Below are 20,744 nucleotides of genomic sequence, written 5' to 3'. Positions count from 1 at the left end.
ATCCAGGACGAAAACGCAAGACTCAATTTTAGAGAAGGCAGTCCAAATAAGGTGGTTACCGCAGCAACCGCAGTAGGAAGGCCTTTAAAGGCAAGGCAGAGCTCGAAACGACCAGTCCTGCAGCATGGCGGGAGGCAAACACAAACCGTGTTGATACCTAGCCACACACACACACACACACACACACACACACACACACACACACACACTGCTCAGGGCCAAAAACATGTCAGGAAGCCTGTGTACTGAAGGTCTTTGATAAACGATGTGTGGTAACCATTACCCACGGACTGTTACTGTTTAAGAGACTACTTTTCGGTCTTGGTTCATTTCCATATTTGCGGTGTCTTTTGGTCAGTTACAGTAACTTGAGAAAGTTTACCAATGATTTTAATAGGTAACAGAGAAGGTACAGTGGTGTGTATTCACATTGCAGCTGGGGAAATCTAGCATTGTGGCTGACATTGAAGCCTCATCGTTTCTCAATGCCCAGAGATCTTCCAACCAGTCAACACATCTATGAGAGGACCAGGCTTCAGACGGAGGGTCTGTGGTTTGAAACTGCTTTTAGCTTCATCTCAGGTTATCAACCATGCATATTTTGAAAAATATTTTGGTAATAATACCACCATGCATATTTCTATTGATTTCATATTACTCGAGTGGCCTGGTTTTGCAGTGTAACGTGATAGAGCCGCGCAGGGAATTAATGACACATGATGGATGGTTGGTTGCCTCCAAAGACAATAGAAAAGAAGGAGACTGTGGGCTAGCGTCTCTCCAAGGTCTGGACTTTATTAGCTGAGAGCTCCAGCTAGCTGCTCCTCGGGCTGTAACTCAACGAATCTCGCCTGGGATGGGGGGAACAGGGGATGAGGGGAACAGGGGTTAGGGGGAGGATATATCAGGCTCCTGACAGATACATGGTCATGGAGGCTAGGGGGATGTGTGTGTGTGTGTGTGCGTGTGTGTGTAGGGCCATTTTCTGCAGCTGACGGGCTGGTGATCATCATGAGATATAGTCACTCCTGGTGAGACTTGGGCCCTGATCCAAGGCCAGTGGGAGTCCCTTTGCGGGAGCCAGGAGCCCTTTACTAGCCCAGTGAACCTGAACCTGTAAGATTACATTTTAAAAAGAGGAATTGCTGTACCTGACATAGAAACATATTTTAATTGCTTGACTGCCTGTCAAATAAACTGCACAATGAATATACAATGAATGTGTCTACTGTATTCAAGGGATACCTTTGAATGACAGCATGTCAAACAATGTACAAAGTGCACACAAAAGCCTTCACTGCCTTCATTGGTTGTGAACTACACAGATCTAACAATATACATAGGTTGAGTTGGGTCTTGGAGTGAGTATGATGAGGCCCTATCCTCCCTCACATGCCAGTGGATGGCTGTTAGCAAAACATGTGCATCGCTCAGACTCAGAGAATGTGCACAAGTACAAAGTCAACCACCATTGCACCATAACCTGTACTAAAAGGTTCTCGGGATCTTTTTCTCATGGTCAAATCCAAGACACAGTACATTCTGCTGCAATGTTAGCATCTGGTTGGAAAGACCAAAGCTTTGCTTCGCCATCAACATACGAATGTTGTACTAAATTCTCCCACTTTTTTCCTTACAATCTCTAATGAAGGAGTAGAGCATCTATAATGCTTCTCAGTTGCCTAGCGTGCTAAGAATTAGCCTCGCGTGTGAAGCCCAAATTGTGTCTTCATTTGGGAAGAGAGGTGCACTAACTCAGCCCTCTGTGGCTGGTGCTAATCTAAACCAGCTGGGTGCTGGATGAGAGTCATACGCCATTATCTGTAAATTACTTGTTTCTCAGTCTAGCAATTAGACCTAATTTCCTTGCATGTTTACATTGGGTGAGACAATACAACATTAACCATGGGGGAACAGAGGGAATCTGGTATCTCTATAGTCCAAACACCACGCTGTGAGTTAGTGACAGCAACATGGGCGAACAATGGAGTCAGTATTTCTCCCAGTGAGATGTTGAATACCTCAGATTCAATTTGAGGAAATACAATTAGAAGGCATCCTCTGTTTTACTGTCAATTAGTGAGAGGGCCAGAAGCAAATCCTACTTCTGACACATAAAACTCAACAGTAGGACTAGAGTGTAAAGAGTACCAGGCAGAGACTATTTCAGTCTCGATCCTATCTCACCACACAAACATGACTAACGTTTCTGCTTTTGTAACATAACCTGTACTTTGGTAGAATTCCTTTAGTTGGTTGAAAGCTAATAACTACACAACCAAAGCCTGAAACAAGAGTTCCAGACCCCGAAGACTATTATGTACTCAGTGACTAAGATACCGTAGAATAGTATTGAGTACAGTTTATACATATGAGATGAGTAAGTCAAGATACGGAGACATTATTAAAGTGGCTGGTGTTTCATTTCCTTGAAGTGGCCAGTGATCCCTAATCTATGTGTCATGTTGGTATGAGGTATTCGGGAGACAGGCGCAGGAATGCGTAATATGATTTTTTATTATACCCAAATTACAGCGTGCCGTGTAAAGGCACAGGGACGAAGACCAAACAAACACTATACAAAACACAGGGTTGAAACCCAAACAAAAGAGTGAGGAGTACCTCGAATAAATACACATGTGCACATTGATTAACACACGCGACGAGACCCGTAATCATCTGCACAATCCACAAAGGCCAAAACAAACAGCACAGGTTCTCACATGAACCAACGGACATTGTAACAATAATCGACAGGACAATGGTAAACCAAGGACACACTTATACAATTACTAATTACTGGGAATAGGATCCAGGTGTGCGGAGTATACCGTGTCACTATGTCTTTGATGTGCTGGGGATGGCTGTTTAACAGTCAGTGGTGTAGTATAGAATATAATACAGTATATACAAATGAAATGGGTGATGTAATATGTAAACACAATTTAAAAGTGACTAAGATACCGTAGAATAGTGTGGAGTGCAGTTTATATATATGTAATGCTAGATACTGAAACATTATTACATGTCATAATCTATGTCTATAGGCAGCTGCCTCTGATGTGCTAGTGATGGCTGTTAATCAGTCTGATGGCCTTGAGATAGAAGCTGTTTTTCAGTCTTTCTGTCCCAGAATTGATGCACCTGTACTGACCTCGCCTTCTGGATGGTAGCTGGGTGGACAGGCAGTGGCTCGGGTGGTTGATGTCCTTGATGATCTTGTTGGCCTTCGTATGACATCGGGTGCTGTAGGTTGGACACCCAGGAGGGCGGGAAGTTACTGAGTCACTTTAATTGTGTGTAAATATTGCTCACCCATCTCATATGTATATACTGTATTCTATACTATGCCACTGTATCTTAGTCCAATGCCACTCTGACATATATGTAAACTCAGCAACAAAAAAATATCTATATTTTTCAGGACTCTGTCTTTCAAAGATAATTCATAAAAATCCAATCTTCATTGTAAAGGGTTTAAACACTGTTTCCCATGCTTTTTTTTTTCTTAAACAATTACTGAACATGCAGCTGTGGAACGATCGTTAAGACACTAACAGCTTACAGATGGTAGGCATTTAAGGTCACAGTTATGAAAACTTAGGACACTAAAGAGGCCTTTCTACTGACTCTGAAAAACATCAAAAGAAAGATTCCCAGGGTCCCTGCTCATCTGCGTGAACGTGCATTAGGCATGCTGCAAGGAGGCATGAGGACTGTAGATGTGGCCAGGGCAATAAATTGAAATGTCCATACTGTGACACGCCTAAGACAGCGCTACAGGGAGACAGAATGGACAGCTGATTGTCCTCTCAGTGGCAGACCACATGTAACAACACCTGCACAGGATCGGTACATCCGAACATCACACTTGCGGGACAGGTACAGGATGGCAACAACAACTGCCAGAGTTACACCAGGAACGCACAATCCCTCCATCAGTGCTCAGACTGTCCGCAATAGGCTAAGAAAAGCTGGACTGAGGGATTGTAGGCCTGCTGTAGGGCAGGTCCTCACCAGACATCACCGGCAATAACGTCGCCTATGGGCACAAACCCACCGTGACTGGACCAGACAGGACTGGCAAAAAGTGCTCTTCACTGACGAGTTGCGGTTTTGTCTCTCCAGGGGTGATGGTCGGATTCACGTTTATCGTCGAAGTAATGAGCATTACACCGAGGCCTGTACTCTGGAGCGGGATCGATTTGGAGTTGGAGGGTCCGTCATGGTCTGGGGCGGTGTGTCACAGCATCATCGGACAGAGCATGTTGTCATTGCAGGCAACGCTCAACGCTGTGCATTACAGGGAAGACATCCTCCTCCCTCATGTGGTACCCTTCCTGCAGGCTCATCCTGACATGACCCTCCAGCATGACAATGCCACCAGCCATACTGCTCGTTCTGTGCGTGATTTCCTGCAAGACAGGAATGTCAGTGTTCTGCCATGGCCAGCGAAGAGCCCGGATCTCAATCCCATTGAGCACGTCTGGGAAATATTGGATCTGAGGGTGAGGGCTAGGGCCATTCCCCCCCAGAAATATCCAGGAACAGTTCACAGCAGGAACTGGCAAATCTAGTGCAGTCCATGAGGATGCACTGCAGTACTTAATGCAGCTGGTGGCCACACCAGATACTGACTTTTACTTTTAATTTTGACACACTCCCCCCTTTGTTCAGGGACACATTATTCAATTTCTGTTAGTCACATGTCTGTGGAACTTGTTCAGTTTATGTCTCAGTTGTTGATTCTTGTTATGTTCATACAAATATTTTCACATGATAAGTTTGCTGAAAATAAACGCAGTTGACATTGAGAGGATGTTTCTTTTTTTTGCTGAGTTTATATACACTGCTCAAAAAAATAAAGGGAACACTTAAACAACACAATGTAACTCCAAGTCAATCACACTTCTGTGAAATCAAACTGTCCACTTAGGAAGCAACACTGATGAACAATACATTTCACATGCTGTTGTGCAAATGGAATAGACAACAGGTGGAAATTATAGGCAATTAGCAAGACACCCTCAATAAAGGAGTGGTTCTGCAGGTGGTGACCATAGACCACTTCTCAGTTCCTATGCTTCCTGGCTGATGTTTTGGTCACTTTTGAATGCTGGCTGTGCTAGTGGTAGCATGAGACAGAGTCTACAACCCACACAAGTGGCTCAGGTAGTGCAGCTCATCCAGGATGACACATCAATGCGAGCTGTGGCAAGACGGTTTGCTGTGTCTGTCAGCGTAGTGTCCAGAGCATGGAGGCGCTACCAGGAGACAGGCCAGTACATCAGGAGACGTGGAGGAGGCCGTAGGAGGGCAACAACCCAGCAGCAGGACCGCTACCTCCCCCTTTGTGCAAGGAGGAGCAGGAGGAGCACTGCCAGAGCCCTGCAAAATGACCTCTAGCAGGCCACAAATGTGCATGTGTCTGCTCAAACGGTCAGAAACAGACTCAATGAGGGTGGTATGAGGGCCCGACGTTCACAGGTGGGGGTTGTGCTTACAGCCCAACACCGTGCAGGACGCTTGGCATTTGCCAGAGAACACCAAGATTGGCAAATTCGCCAATGGCGCCCTGTGCTCTTCACAGATGAAAGCAGGTTCACACTGAGCACGTGACAGACGTGACAGAGTCTGGAGACTCCGTGGAGAACGTTCTGCTGCCTGCAACATCCTCCAGCATGACCGGTTTGGCGGTGGGTCAGTCATGGTGTGGGGTGGCATTTCTTTGGGGGGCCGCACAGCCCTCCATGTGCTCGCCAGAGGTAGTCTGACTGCCATTAGGTACCGAGATGAGATCCTCAGACCCCTTGTGAGACCATATCCTGGTGAGGTTGGCCCTGGGTTCCTCCTAATGCAAGACAATGCTGGACCTCATGTGGCTGGAGTGTGTCAGCAGTTCCTGCAAGAGGAAGGCATTGATGCTATGGACTGGCCCGCCCGTTCCCCAAACCTGAATCCAATTGAGCACATCTGGGACATCATGTCTCGCACCATCCACCAACGCCACGTTGCACCACAGACTGTCCAGGAGTTGGCGGATGCTTTAGTCCAGGTCTGGGAGGAGATCCCTTAGGAGACCATCCGCCACCTCATCAGGAGCATGCCCAGGCGTTGTAGGGAGGTCATACAGGCACGTGGAGGCCACACACACTACTGAGCCTCATTTTGACTTGTTTTAAGGACATTACATCAAAGTTGGATCAGCCTGTAGTGTGGTTTTCCAGTGTGACTCCAAATCCAGACCTCCATAGGTTGATACATTTGATTTCCATTGATAATTTTTGTGTGATTTTGTTGTCAGCACATTCAACTATGTAAAGAAAAAAGTATTTGTATGTATGTATTGTATGTGACCAATACATTTGATTTCATTTTGATTGTAAGGCATCACTAACCAGTAAGGAATTTGAGAAGGTTTCATGAGAGAGCACAATGAAAGAGTCAGTAAGAGTGACTTCTCTGCAGTGCTAGAACCATACATTTGGACATTTGGATGAGGTTAAAAGCCATCAATATCTAAACCATATCCAAAATACTGCAGCAGGAACCCTATGCAGTATGCAGTCCCCACTCCCTCCCTGAAGTCCCTTGCCTGTGTTTTCCTTCGAACACTTTTCCACAGACTGCGCCCTGTTCTGTTCCCTGCAAAACAGTTCCTTTCAAATGTATTTTGTTGGACATGTATTTGCCCACAGTGCCCCAGCAGCCCCAACCCCGCCAGCTGATGAGTTCTGGTCAGAAGGTTCTGGTAGGTTAGGTTGCATAATCCTGATCTCTCTCACACACACACACGCACCCACTTGCTCGCTCGCTCTCACACAAACACACACACACACACACACACACACACACACACACACACACACACACACACACACACACACACACACACACACACACACACACACACACACACACACACACACACACACACACACACACACCCCACACCACACACACACACAGACACACACACACACACACATTTATGCAGGCATGCACACACACATGCACAGACGCACCAACAGTCTTTCTCCCAACATTCTGTCTCCCAACCTCCAGCTTACCAAATGCCAGAGCTGAAATGAATTTAAAATGAATTTCTGTTGTCTGTATATGAACCAGATGACACACACAACTTTGCAGAGCTGTAAATGATTCAAATGGTTGGTTATTATACGTTCCCTACTGCACTTAGTCTCGAAAACCCGACCCTGGGCAACAGATACTATAAGGTCTCTTTTGGCAACTTTGATAAGGGGGAAAAATTGGGATGGACCCTCTTGAGACAGACGACTCTCCCAAAAAATCGTGAGGCACTGGGACAGACGTGCCAGAACGTCATGATTCAAAACCAAAACCTTTACTGTAGGTTTTAGTGAAAGTAGGATGCAAACGAGCCACTTATGAAATGTACTCATTAAAAATAACTCCATCTTGCTAGCTACTATTTTGTGTTTTGTTCAAGGGGATAAAGTAGTGATGGAGGCAGTGACGTAGCTCCTCTATGCCAAAAGAGTATATCATTGAAACCAGACCCTATAGTCACTGTTGCCTATGATCAGGTTTCGAGACTGTAATGCACCTGGTCTTAATGAACAAGACATTTTTCTAACCGCAGAGGTTACCAGGTTATGAGGTAGCCTGGTAACCTTGACCTCAGGGGTGTCGCATGATGGAGCATTACACTGTAGTGTGGGGCAAAGAAAACAAACACAGTGGTTAAAGAGCAGGCTGTGTTTTGAAACTGACCTGGAGACAGCATTCCTGGCTCTAATCTAATAGAGAAACACAGCAAACAACAGCTCTGTAGCTGCTGCAGAGGTTACTAGCAGCAAGGAGAGAGCACTAAGGCAAGGACACTCACTCATTCACCCAGTCAGAAATCAGGATTGCTCGTGGGAAGGGCTTGGTTGATTGATGATTAGACAATAGAGAACTTGTGAGGCCCTTCTGACTAGGACCTAAGGAGTCAGAGTCACTACCGTTGGGCAGCCAAACAGATGAGCTAGAGATTGAGTTAGTCACTTGATTGGTATTCTGAAGACTAACATCTCATTTCTGTCACTAATGTTATTAGCGTTAGTCATTGTATGCTAGTGCATCATGTCATGTGTCTCTGGCTAGTAGTTGGGTTAAAAATAGATATCAATGGGAAAATGATTCTCTCTCTCTCTCTCTCTCTCTCTCTCTCTCTCTCTCTCTCTCTCTCTCTCTCCCCCTCTCCCTCTCTCTCTCAACCATTGTATCAGTGTCTGTGTATCCTGTAGTAGTGGAACCATCTGGTGGAGTAGACACTGAAGTGCAAGTAATTGGAGAGTCTAGAATCAGATGGTACAAAGTTTAGTTTTCGCAAGCGTTCAGAACTTCACTATAACCGTGTGAATATACAGACCATTCCATTCTTATTCAATAACCTCTATTCCATATTCTCTGTGCACAGTATTACATTCCACATAAAATGTAAACATAATCAGGTTCACCCTTTGTGTGATGTTAGTGACCTTAGGGTATGTGGGAATTGATACATTATTCTTAGAACTACTAAAGTCTAAAGTCCGCTGGCACCTGTAGCGCCAAAACTGTAGAAACTACCAACAAACCATACTCCTTGAAGAGTACACTTGGGTTGGGGTGTTGGGTTTCAGCATAGCGTGAAGGTAGGGAGGGGCTTTTCCGCTTGCTGTGGTGGAAGGGGGCAGCTCTAAAGTTGTTCCTCCAAGATGAGGCATGATCTTCAGAGCGCTTGTTCTTATGAAAATGGTTGGAAAGTCCGAACAGTTTGCTGTATTATGTAGTGATGGGTTGTTCGCGAACGAGTCGGCTCTAAGAGCCTCCTCTTGAAGATGAATGTTGGGAGCCGGCTCGCATATCAGAAGAGCCGAATCTATTCATAAAAATACATTTAAAAATTCAGATATGAATAATCAAAAGATTTAAACGAATATAATTAACTAATTCAAAAAACGAAAAAAAAATAAATAATATAGGCCTAAATGCTCAAGCGCACACAGATTTGTGTTGTTCCTGTCAATCAGACAAGCAGTGTCATCCAATGAACCAAAGATGCGTGAGGGAGGGCCGAGCCAACTCACTCACAGTCACAGCAGGCCTGCTAGTGATAGTGGTGGAGCCAGCACCTCCACACGGTGAAGATGTATCCACTCAGTCAAGTAGGCCTACTCCGCGACCCACAGCAACGCAGTCTTCTATGGACCAGTTTATGCCAAATTATATGTCTGTAGAAAAACAAGGCCAAATTGATATTGCACTGGCGAAAATGAAGGCCACCGATTCCAGCCATGCCATTTTCGATCGTGGAGGACAGAGGTTTTAGAAATTATAGCAATAGTCTAAATCCAATGTACACAATTCCAAGCAGGAAAACCCTTTCAAAATCACTTATTGTAATCACTTAAACCACAACTGTACGGAAGCACACAGGCTTCAGTGCGGGAAAGAGTCCAAAACGCTACTGCAGTTTGCCTTACCACTGACTGCTGGACATCAAGGATAACCACATCTTAAATGTCAGTTACATGTCACTTCATTGAAGATTTTTCGATGTCTAGCTGTCTCCTGGACTGATTTGAGTTCAGCGACAGACACGCCTCAGAGAACTTGGCAGAGGAACTGTTGAGAGTGGCCAGAGAATGGCATGTAGATGGAAAAGTGGTATGTTGTGTTAGCGACAATGCAGCTAACATAACCAAAGTCATTAAATGTTTAAATGGACCCATCATCCATGTCTTGCCCACACAATCAACCTGATTGAGAGATGCTCTAAAGGTGATGAAGCCCACTGTGGACAACGTGAAAGCAGCTGTGGAACATTTCCACAGGAGCACAGTAGGTGCTGAAAAACTAAAGTCTACACAAAGCCAGATGGGGATGCCTGAGCTGAGGCCTAAACAAGACTGCACTACAAGGAGGAATTCAACATTTTATATGTTGAAGCGGTTTCTTGAGCCAAATGATGCCATCATCTCTACCCTGGCCATTGTCAATGCACCAGTTGATGCTCTGACCCAAGAGTAATGGGAGGTGGTGGAGGAGGTGTGCAGAGTCCTGGAACCCTTTGAGCAGGTGGAGAGAGGTACAGTAAACAGTTATTACTATATCATTATTTAATCCAGTATTATATATGTATATAATACTGCACTTGACCCCAGGTTTAAGAAGTTAGCCTTCAGTGATGCCAAAGCGATTGATGAGGCTCTTCAAAGAATAACCTCAGCAGCAGGGAGGGACAGCCCCAGCAGTCAGCTGGCTCAGGCACCAGGGCAACAGGAAGAAGAGGGATCAGATGGAGCAGAAGCACCGCAGTAGTGCCACAAACGTCTGCTGTTTGGATGCTGTTTGACGAGAGAGCAACTGGGGATGAAGCACGAAGGAATCCCTCAGCAGATGCCATAATGGAGGTCCGATCCTATTTGGAGGAGCCTTTCCGCCAAAGATCTGCAAATCCTCTGAGCTGGTGGAAGAACAAGGCCTCTGTCTACCCACAGCTTACTAAAGTCATGACAGGGAGACTCTGCATAGTGGCCACATCTGTTCCCTCTGAGAGGGTCTTCTCGAAATGGGACAAATAATTACTGATAGAAGAATGCAAATCTCTCATAAAAGCAAAATGTGTTCAGCATTGCTGTGTGCTGCTGGTTATAACATGGTAATAAAGAGAGAGAAAAGAGGGACCAGTTTAATGTTTTAAGTGGGATGCTGCAGTTTTGCACATTGTTATTTATTTTTCTTCGATATGGTGCAATATTCTATAATTATGTTGTTCAGATTGTATTCGTTTTGAATGGTTAGATTTATATGGACCTTGTTTATATACATTAAAAAGTTATACTTTAAATGCAAATGTTTAATAGCATTATTTTTCATAACAAACCAATGCATTTTTAAATACATTGTGGTTAAGGTAGAGTATGATTTAATTTAATTAGAATTGTTTTAACACCAATCATAGTCAAACTATTGCAAACTGTTTGACTTGAATTTTTTAAAATACATTTAAAGAGCCATTTGGGAGCCAAAAGAGACGGTTCTTTTTGGTGAGCTGAGCCAAACGAGTCGGCTCACCGAAAAGAGACGGAATGTCCATCACTAATACTTTGACCCCCATTCGAAAATCTTAGATCGTCACGAACACGCATGTGTTCTCTGTTCTCTTTTGTTTGAGTTGGAGACGTGAATGCAACATATCAATTATTCATTTGTAGCCAAACTGGATATTGAATTGTGCTTGGTTTTCAACACAGCCAAAGATCAACATTTGTAGGAGATGTACGTATCGCCTGCTTGGATAGTTCCATCTCTGCCACTGATTTAGCCTGCCTTTAATTCCAATTTGTCTTCAAATTAATAATTTATACATTGGATTCACTTCTCCATCTCAACCAAATATCTATGTTAAAGAATATGACTTAATTAAATCAAATCAAACTTTAAATGCGCTTGAAATAAAGTTTGATTTGATTTAGTCCATATTCTTAGACAACCAAACACAATTCAACTTTGCAATACAGTAAATAGCCTATTAACTTGTTGACAAGTTAACAAATGATATGTTGGATTCACGTCTCCAACTAAACCAAAAATACAAGTTAAAGAATATGATTAAGCCAGTTGCTCAGATGAAGCTATTCAAGCATCCTTTAAATGTTGACATTTTGTATGTTGTCAACCAAACACTGTTCAATTATATTTTTGTAATACAGTAAATAGCCAAAGGTGAATGTAACAGTATTTATTCAACCTTAAAATGAGCAACACATCCATGGCCACATTTTGAAGTTAGCTTAATGTCCTTATATAATCATAAAAAGCGTGCATGTTCAAGATAGCATGCAAAGGTCACGGCTCTGTGGAGATCTTCACAGTTGCTGTAATAATCTGTGCAGAATCTTGAACAGCATTGATTACTTGCACTATGTACTTTAACATAAACTGAACTGCAATCCAAATCATGCTATGAGATGAAGCGTAGCATTTCAGTCATTTAGCAGACTTACAGCAGCAATTAGGGGTAAGTGCCTTGCTCAAGAGCACATTGACAGATTTTTTTACCTAGTCGGCTCAGGGATTTGAACCAGTAACTTTTCGGTTATTGCCCCAACGCTCTTAACCACTAAACTACCTGCAGCACATGAAATACAAAATATCTGACATTGTATTCCCATTTGAACTGTTGTGCTTTTGCATGGGTGAAAGTGCAGTGATAATAAATTGGCGAATTCAACGCATTTCTGTCTTTTTGAGTGGGTGAATAAAGGTTAAAATCTCTTTGATCAATGTTTCTTCCAAATGTTACCCAAGTTGAAAACCTACTCCAGAGAGCTCAGGACCTCATACCGGGGTAAAGGTGCACCTTCCAATCGGACAACAACCGTAAGCACACAGCCAAGACAATGCAGGAGTGGCTTCTATGAATATCCTTGAGAGGCCTAGCCAGAGCCTGAACTTGAACCCGATTTAACATCTCTGGAGAGACCTGAAAATAGCTGTGCAGCGACGCTCCCCATCCAACCTGACAGAGCTCAAAAGGATCTGCAGAGAAGAATGGGAGAAACTCCCCAAATACAGGTGTGCCAAGTTTGTAGCGTCATGCCCAAAAAGACTCGAGGCTGTAATCGCTGCCAAAGGTGCTTAAACAAAGTACTGAGTAACGGGTCTCAATACTTATGTAAATATCACCGACTGGCTCGATTCGGTCTTATGTAGCAACATTTGAAATTGTGTTTTTACATTGGATAAAAGTAGAGACTCAGAGCTAAAAAATTGTATATCATACACTACAGTTGAGGAACAATGGTAGAGTTATTCTGCTTTGAAAGTTGATAAACTTGTAACATCACTTTTGAGAAAATGGCCTTAGAATGTTTTGGTACACCCACTGGAGAGCTCTTCTTAGTCTACCCATTAAGCATCATTCACACCCTCTTAAACTATAGCCCCACCCGTAAACTCAGAGTGTTGTCAGATTGTCCTCAGAGCGTTTCCCTCTCAGAGCATTCAGAGTGCACACTGGACGCTCTGGCCGAGGAGTAGGGTTGATCCGAGCGTTCTGTCCTGACAACAGCAGTCAAGCACACAAGCTAAATGGCTAACAGTGACTAGCTTGCTAGCTTCTTCCAGACACAAGTCAGAGAACAGTTCACTGACCATTTTACTCACCCTAGCAGAGCTGGGTTTATGTCATCCAGAGCGTTGGTGACTGCTGTGCTGTGCTGTGCTGCTGGCAACAATTTAATTAAGCTTTTTTACCAATGTTTACTGACACTGGCAATATTCATCGGGTGTTGAGTCTTCAGAAATTCATCAGTTATGCTGCGCTTTGGCACACTCAGATGAGAGTGCTCTGAAATCAAAGTAGATAGACGTAGCTGGTAAATTCGCTCTGGCTATCAACAGTTGTCACATTGACATCATGAACATTCTATGGTTACTTTCAGAGTGGAGTCTTTTGTTAATACATGTAGCTAGCTAGCTAGCTAACTAAACAATGAAGCATAATCCCAACTTGTGCATGAACCTGCAGGTAGCTAACCAACCAGGTTCAATGTTAGCTGGCAAACATTAGGCTATAACTAGCAAAGCAAATGGCCCTGAGATACGAATAATATTACTACACAGATCGTACACGTAACGTTAGCTAGCCAGCCAGCCTGCCAGCCAGCCAGTCAGCCAGCCAGCCAGCTAACGTTAGCTAGCTAACAGTACACTTTAACTTGATATGAAAACGACTTTTTGTCCAAATTTGAAATGTGCTATATTTTAAAATGTAGCTAGCTTGACTATCTTATCGTTTACATCATGGATGGACGCTTCTCCCTGTCTCGGATGCCATGGTTGCCCTTAATTTGAAGATTTCATCCAGAGACAGATGTTTTCTCCATCTCCTTAGCTATCATACTCGAATTCCACTGATTTCAAAATTCGATCCTCCAGAAAGTGGAGAGCAACACTTAAAATCAAATAAAATCAAATTTTATTTGTCACATACACATGGTTAGCAGATGTTAATGCGAGTGTAGCGAAATGCTTGTGCTTCTAGTTCCGACAATGCAGTAATAACCAACGAGTAATCTAACTAACAATTCCAAAACTACTACCTTATACACACAAGTGTAAAGGGATAAAGAATATGTACATAAAGATATATGAATGAGTGATGGTACAGAGCAGCATATGCAAGATGCAGTAGATGGTATCGAGTACAGTATATACAGTACATATGAGATGAGTATGTAAACAAAGTGGCTAGTGATACATGTATTACATAAAGATGCAGTAGATGATACAGAGTACAGTATATACGTATACATATGAGATAAATAATGTAGGGTATGTAAACATTATATTAAGTAGCATTGTTTAAAGTGGCTAGTGATATATTTTACATCAATTCCCATCAATACCCATTATTAAAGTGGCTGGAGTTGAGTCAGTGTGTTGGCAGCAGCCACTCAATGTTAGATGTGGCTGTTTAACAGTCTGATGGCCTTGAGATAGAAGCTGTTTTTCAGTCTCTCGGTCCCAGCTTTGATGCACCTGTACTGACCTCGCCTTCTGGATGATAGCGGGGTGAACAGGCAGTGGCTCGGGTGGTTGTTGTCCTTGATGATCTTTATGGCCTTCCTGTGACATCGGGTGGTGTAGGTGTCCTGGAGGGCAGGTAGTTTGCCCCCGGTGATGCGTTGTGCAGACCTCACTACCCTCTGGAGAGCCTTACAGTTGTGGGCGGAGCAGTTGCCGTACCAGGCGGTGATACAGCCCGACAGGATGCTCTCGATTGTGCATCTGTAGAAATTTGTGAGTGCTTTTGGTGACAAGACAAATTTCTTGTCACCAAAAGGTTGAGGTTGAAGAGACGCTGCTGCGCCTTCTTCACGATGCTGTCTGTGTGGGTGGACCAATTCAGTTTGTCTGTGATGTGTACGCCGAGGAACTTAAAACTTACTACCCTTTCCACTACTGTCCCATCGATGTGGATAGGGGGGTGTTCCCTCTGCTGTTTCCTGAAGTCCACAATCATCTTCTTAGTTTTGTTGACGTTGAGTGTGAGGTTATTTTCCTGACACCACACTCCGAGGGCCCTCACCTCCTCCCTGTAGGCCGTCTCGTCGTTGTTGGTAATCAAGCTTACCACTGTTGTGTCGTCCGCAAACTTGATGATTGAGTTGGAGGCGTGCGTGGCCACGCAGTCGTGGGTGAACAGGGAGTACAGGAGAGGGCTCAGAATGCACCCTTGTGGGGCCCCAGTGTTGAGGATCAGCGGGGTGGAGATGTTGTTACCTACCCTCACCACCTGGGGGCGGCCCGTCAGGAAGTCCAGTACCCAGTTGCACAGGGCGGGGTCGAGACCCAGGGTCTCGAGCTTGATGACGAGTTTGGAGGGTACTATGGTGTTAAATGCTGAGCTGTAGTCGATGAACAGCATTCTCACATAGGTATTCCTCTTGTTCAGATGGGTTAGGGCAGTGTGCAGTGTGGTTGAGATTGCATCGTCTGTGGACCTATTTGGGCGGTAAGCAAATTGGAGTGAGTCTAGGGTGTCAGGTAGGGTGGAGGTGATATGGTCCTTGACTAGTCTCTCAAAGCACTTCATGATGACGGAAGTGAGTGCTACGGGGCGGTAGTCGTTTAGCTCAGTTACCTTAGCTTTCTTGGGAACAGGAACAATGGTGGCCCTCTTGAAGCATGTGGGAACAGCAGACTGGGATAGGGATTGATTGAATATGTCCGTAAACACACCAGCCAGCTGGTCTGCGCATGCTCTGAGGGCGCGGCTGGGGATGCCGTCTGGGCCTGCAGCCTTGCGAGGGTTAACACGTTTAAATGTTTTACTCACCTCGGCTGCAGTGAAGGAGAGTCCGCATGTTTTGGTTGCAGGCCGTGTCAGTGGCACTGTATTGTCCTCAAAGCGGGCAAAAAAGTTATGTAGTCTGCCTGGGAGCAAGACATCCTGGTCCGTGACGGGGCTGGATTTTTTTTGTAATCCGTGATTGACTGTAGACCCTGCAACCCCTATTACTAGCCTGTTCAACCTCTCTTTCGTATCGTCTGAGATCCACAAAGATTGGAAAGCTGCCACGGTCATCCCCCACCTCAAAGGGGGAGACACTCCAGATCCAAACGGTTACAGACCTATATCTATCCTACCCTGCCTTTCTAAGGTCTTCGAAAGCCAAGTTAACAAACAGATCACCAACCATTTCGAACCGTTTATTATAAAATGTACAGGCAAAATGCAAATCCCTATGGAATCTAGGTCATGTTAACTGACTGATATTATCTCATAGAACAGATATCTTAAGATCTCCTAAACGTGTTAACCTCAGACATTATTTTCTGGCTTATCCCAAAACACTGTTTGTTTTCAATTCATTTCCCCCAGAGGAATGGCCGAACTAACCAGAGGTAACTCATTTACAGGTTTTAGGTCTACAAGTTGGCGAGCTCTGTACAGTGTGGTCAAATATTGGCACTCTTGCACTGACTTTACAATGGGGTGCAATGGAGCAGATATGTTCTGTTTTGTCTTGTTAAATTATGCGAAACTGTCTGATTGCTGGCCCACTCCTGACTAGATTTCTTCATCAGACATAGGATTTGAATCGCCTAGCCCGCCTCTCTAACCTCTAACATACCTGCCGCCAGTTTGTTGGAGTTGTTGTCTATCCGCCTCAGTTTGCTCCTAAAAGTGGAGTTTGTTGTCAAATGCATCGGCCGAGCATCGCCTGAACAAGGAGAGGCATCGACTTCGGCAGAAGTCATCACAATGACTCTTGTCCAAGACAACCAATCTGTGTGTGACAATGATATTCCTTTCACAAATGAGAGTGATTATGAATGGAAATTAACGTCATTCTCTTCTCATTCTCTAATAACACATATTATTAGGTGTGCTTTCTGGAAGCAATAACAAGAGTTCTAACATACTTGTTCTTATTTGCCTTCCGCTGGCACCTGAAGCGCAGAAATTGTAAAAGCTACCAACACCAAAACAACTTTAAAACACGCAGGCTGACTGTCTTCAGGTTGCTTTAAAAAATGTTTTTGATACTACTCATACTTTTCCCACTACAACAATATTTGCACAAATCCCAATGCATTTCAATGGCCGTAGGCTTGAACAAAGATGATAGTTAAAACCGCTAACGCTAGAAACACCATTCAAAGTTTATTGCTTAGATACAGCTTTTGATAATATTTATACTCCTTAAATGTCTTCCGCTTCAATGGGAAATCTTAACTCTTGTTTTAAAGCTATGACATTGGCACAAATCAGCTATTTTGACCACTTTCCACAAATTAGACACAAACTGAGTGTATACAGTCTTAGTCTACTTCTCAGCTATTCAAACTTAAATCGGAAACAGAAATAACATGTACCAAACAAATGACAAAGCTGATGCTCTTTTACTCTCAACTGAAATTTTGACCACTCTGTCAACAAGTTAGACAAACTCGTAGAGCGTATGAAATGTTGGTCTACTCGCTGCTATTCAAATCTAAAATCAGAACAGAAATAACTTATACCAATCACGAGATACATCTGTATCATTGTGATGTTGTCAAACTTCCTATAGATGGCAATGTTGCCATTAGCTAATAATTGATCAATTTTGCATTCACCACTGCTCTTGAACTATTTAAGCTACAAAGACCCAAACCAATGTTGAAATGTACAGACTGACCCAACTTAGATTCCTTGTCAAAAGCTTTGTGATACTTTTTTTATACTTTTTAAAACTATAACCATTTCACATTTTCATAAAAGCTCTACAGGCTAGAATAATACATGTTATAATATTCACCACTGCTCTTCAACCATTTAAACTATAAACACCAAACCAACAATTAAGTGTCACCACTACTACCACTACCATTGACTGCAGTCAATACCACTACTACAACAGCTTATTTCACAACCATAAATAATTAAAGACAAGCTAGCTAGAGAACACATTTCCTTTAGAAAATATACTTTTCTAGTTTAAAAAAATAAATAAAAGTGTATTGTGTTTGTGTGTGGGGTGGCGGTGTGTGTGTGGGTGGGTGGGTGGGAGCAGTGGGGGTAGCCTATTTCCTGTTTATTTACCCACAAAACCTCTCCGTGGGAAGAGAGTTCTAATCAACAGGCCAGCCTGTCTGTTCCACTTCAACCCTCTTGAAGATAGCAGACATGCAGTAAGCTTCACGCAGGATGCTGCCTTATTCCCATATCCCACTACATGGGACCTGTCTGTCTGTCTGTCTGTCTGTTTGTCTGTCTTGCCCCTTGAACCTACCAGTGGAAAATACAGAATGTCCCTTATCTCTGTGAGCATCATGACACACAGACACTACATCCGTACATAGCACAAACATATACAAATAGAACAAACAAAAAATAAATGGCTGTGCTTCTGGTATGGAGGGGGCATTATGAGACACATTCATTTGATTTTGTGGGAAATCATTGCACATGTCAGATACCAGCTATACTTGTGTTGTTACAGTTCCTCCTGTCAAATAACTGACTGCCAGCAGATGGTATACTGTACCCACATCCGCTTCCAATTAGCACACACAATGTCCCATGCACTTTAGGGACCACAATTGAAATAAGTCACTGACTTTGTTGTGCTATCCCTGTCACATTTTTAAAATGTACAGCCGTGGCAAAAAGTTTTGAGAATGACACAAAAATTAATTTCCACAAAGTTTGCTGCTTCAGTGTCTTCAGTGTCTAGATATTTTTGTCAGATGCTACTATGGAATACTGAAGTGTAATTACAAGCATTTCATAAGTGAAAAAGGCTTAAATTGACAATTACATGAAGTTGATGCAAAGAGTCAATATTTGCAGTGTTGACCCTTCTTTTTCAAGACCTCTGCAATCTGCCCTGGCATGCTGTCAATGAACTTCTGGGCTACATCCTGACTAATGGCAGCCCATTCTTGCATAATCAATGCATGGAGTTTGTGGGTTTTGTGGGTTTTTGTTTGTCCACCCACTTCTTGAGGATTGACCACAATGGGATTAAGACCTGGGGAGTTTCCTGGCCATGGACCCAAAATATGGATGTTTTGTTTCCTGAGACACTTAGTTATCACTTTTGCCTTATGGCAAGGTGCTCCACATGCTGGAAAAGGCATTGTTCGTCACCAAACTGTTCCTGGATGGTTGGGAGAAGTTGCTCTCGGAGGATGTGTTGGTTCCATTCTTTTTTCATGGTTGTGTTCTTAGACAAAATTGTGAGTGAGCCCACTCCCTTGGCTGAGAAGCAACCTCACACATGAATGGCCTCAGGATGATTTACTGTTGGCATGGCATAAGACTGATGGTAGTGCTCACCTTGTCTTCTCCGGACAAGCTTTTTCCGGATACCCCAAACAATCGGAAAGGGCATTCATCAGAGAAAATGACTTTACCCCAGTCCTCAGCAGTACAATCCCTGTACCTTTTGAAGAATATCAGTCTGTCCCTGATGTTTTTCATGGAGAGAAGTGGCTTCTTTGCTGCCCTTCTTGACACCAGGTCATCCTCCGAAAGTCTTCGCCTCACTATGCGTGCAGATGCACTCACACCTGCCTGCTGCCATTCCTGAGCAAGCTCTGTACTGGTGGTGCCCTGATCCCGCAGCTGAATCAACTTTAGGAGACGGTCCTGGCGCTTGCTGGACTTTCTTGGGCGCCCTGAAGCCTTCTTCACAACAATTGAACCGATCTCCTTGAAGTTCTTGATGATCCGATAAATGGTTGATTTAGGTGCAATCTTACTGGCAGCAATATCCTTGCCTGTGAAGCCCTTTTTGTGCAAAGCAATGATGACGGCACGTGTTTCCTTGCAGGTAACCATGGTTGACAGATGAAGAACAATGATTCCTAGCACCAACCTCCTTTTGAAGCTTTCAGTCTGTTATTCGAACTCAATCAGCTTGACAGAGTGATCTCCAGCCTTGTCCACATCAACACTCACACCTGTGTTAACGAGAGAATCACTGACATGATATCAGCTGGTCCTTTTGTGGCAGGGCTGAAATGCAGTGGAAATGTATTTTGGGGATTCAGTTCATTTGCATGGCAAAGAGGGACTTTGCAATTAATTGCAATTCATCTGATCACTCTTCATAACATTCTGGAGTATATGCAAATTGCCATAATACAAACTGAGGCAGCAGACTTTGTGACAATTAATATTTGTCATTCTCAACTTTTGGCCACGACTGTATGTACTGTATGTATATGTATTTTTAATATATACAGTACTAGTCAAAAGTTTGGACACACCTACTAATTCAAAGGTTTTTCTTAATTTTACTATTTTCTATATTGTAGAATAATAGTGAAGACATCAAAACTATGAAATAACACACATGGAATCATGAAGAAATCAAAATATATTTTAGATTCTTAAAAGTAACTCTTTGCCTTGATGACAGCTTTGCACACTCTTGGCATTCTCTCATCTTGGCATTCTCTCAACCAGCTTCACCTGGAATGATTTTCTAACCGTCTTGAAGGAGTTCCCACATATGCTGAGCACTTGTTGGCTGCTTTTCTTTCACTCTGCGGTCCAACTCATCCCAAACCATCTCAGTTGGTTTGAGGTCAGGCAATTGTGGAGGCCAGGTCATCTGATGCAGCACTCCATCACTCTCCTTCTTGGTCAAATAGCCCTTACACAGCCTGGAGGTGTGTTGGGTCATTGTCCTGTTGAAAACAAATAATAGTCCCACTAAGCGCAA

At 43.5% G+C, this 20,744-nt stretch overlaps 1 protein-coding gene across 2 annotated transcripts in view; it reads right to left on the bottom strand.

Moving 5' to 3' along the window:
• LOC139420371 (TLC domain containing 4a) overlaps nt 1-20,744 on the bottom strand; it is a 129,771-nt gene that overhangs the window by 61,251 nt on the left and 47,776 nt on the right. The gene's annotated exons all lie outside the window — the stretch shown is intronic.

This window comes from Oncorhynchus clarkii, chromosome 11, assembly GCF_045791955.1.
Source record: "Oncorhynchus clarkii lewisi isolate Uvic-CL-2024 chromosome 11, UVic_Ocla_1.0, whole genome shotgun sequence".
NCBI classification, from domain to species: Eukaryota; Metazoa; Chordata; class Actinopteri; order Salmoniformes; family Salmonidae; genus Oncorhynchus; species Oncorhynchus clarkii.
Note: the sequence above shows the minus strand (reverse complement) of the source record. Positions and strands in the feature narration are given on the sequence as shown.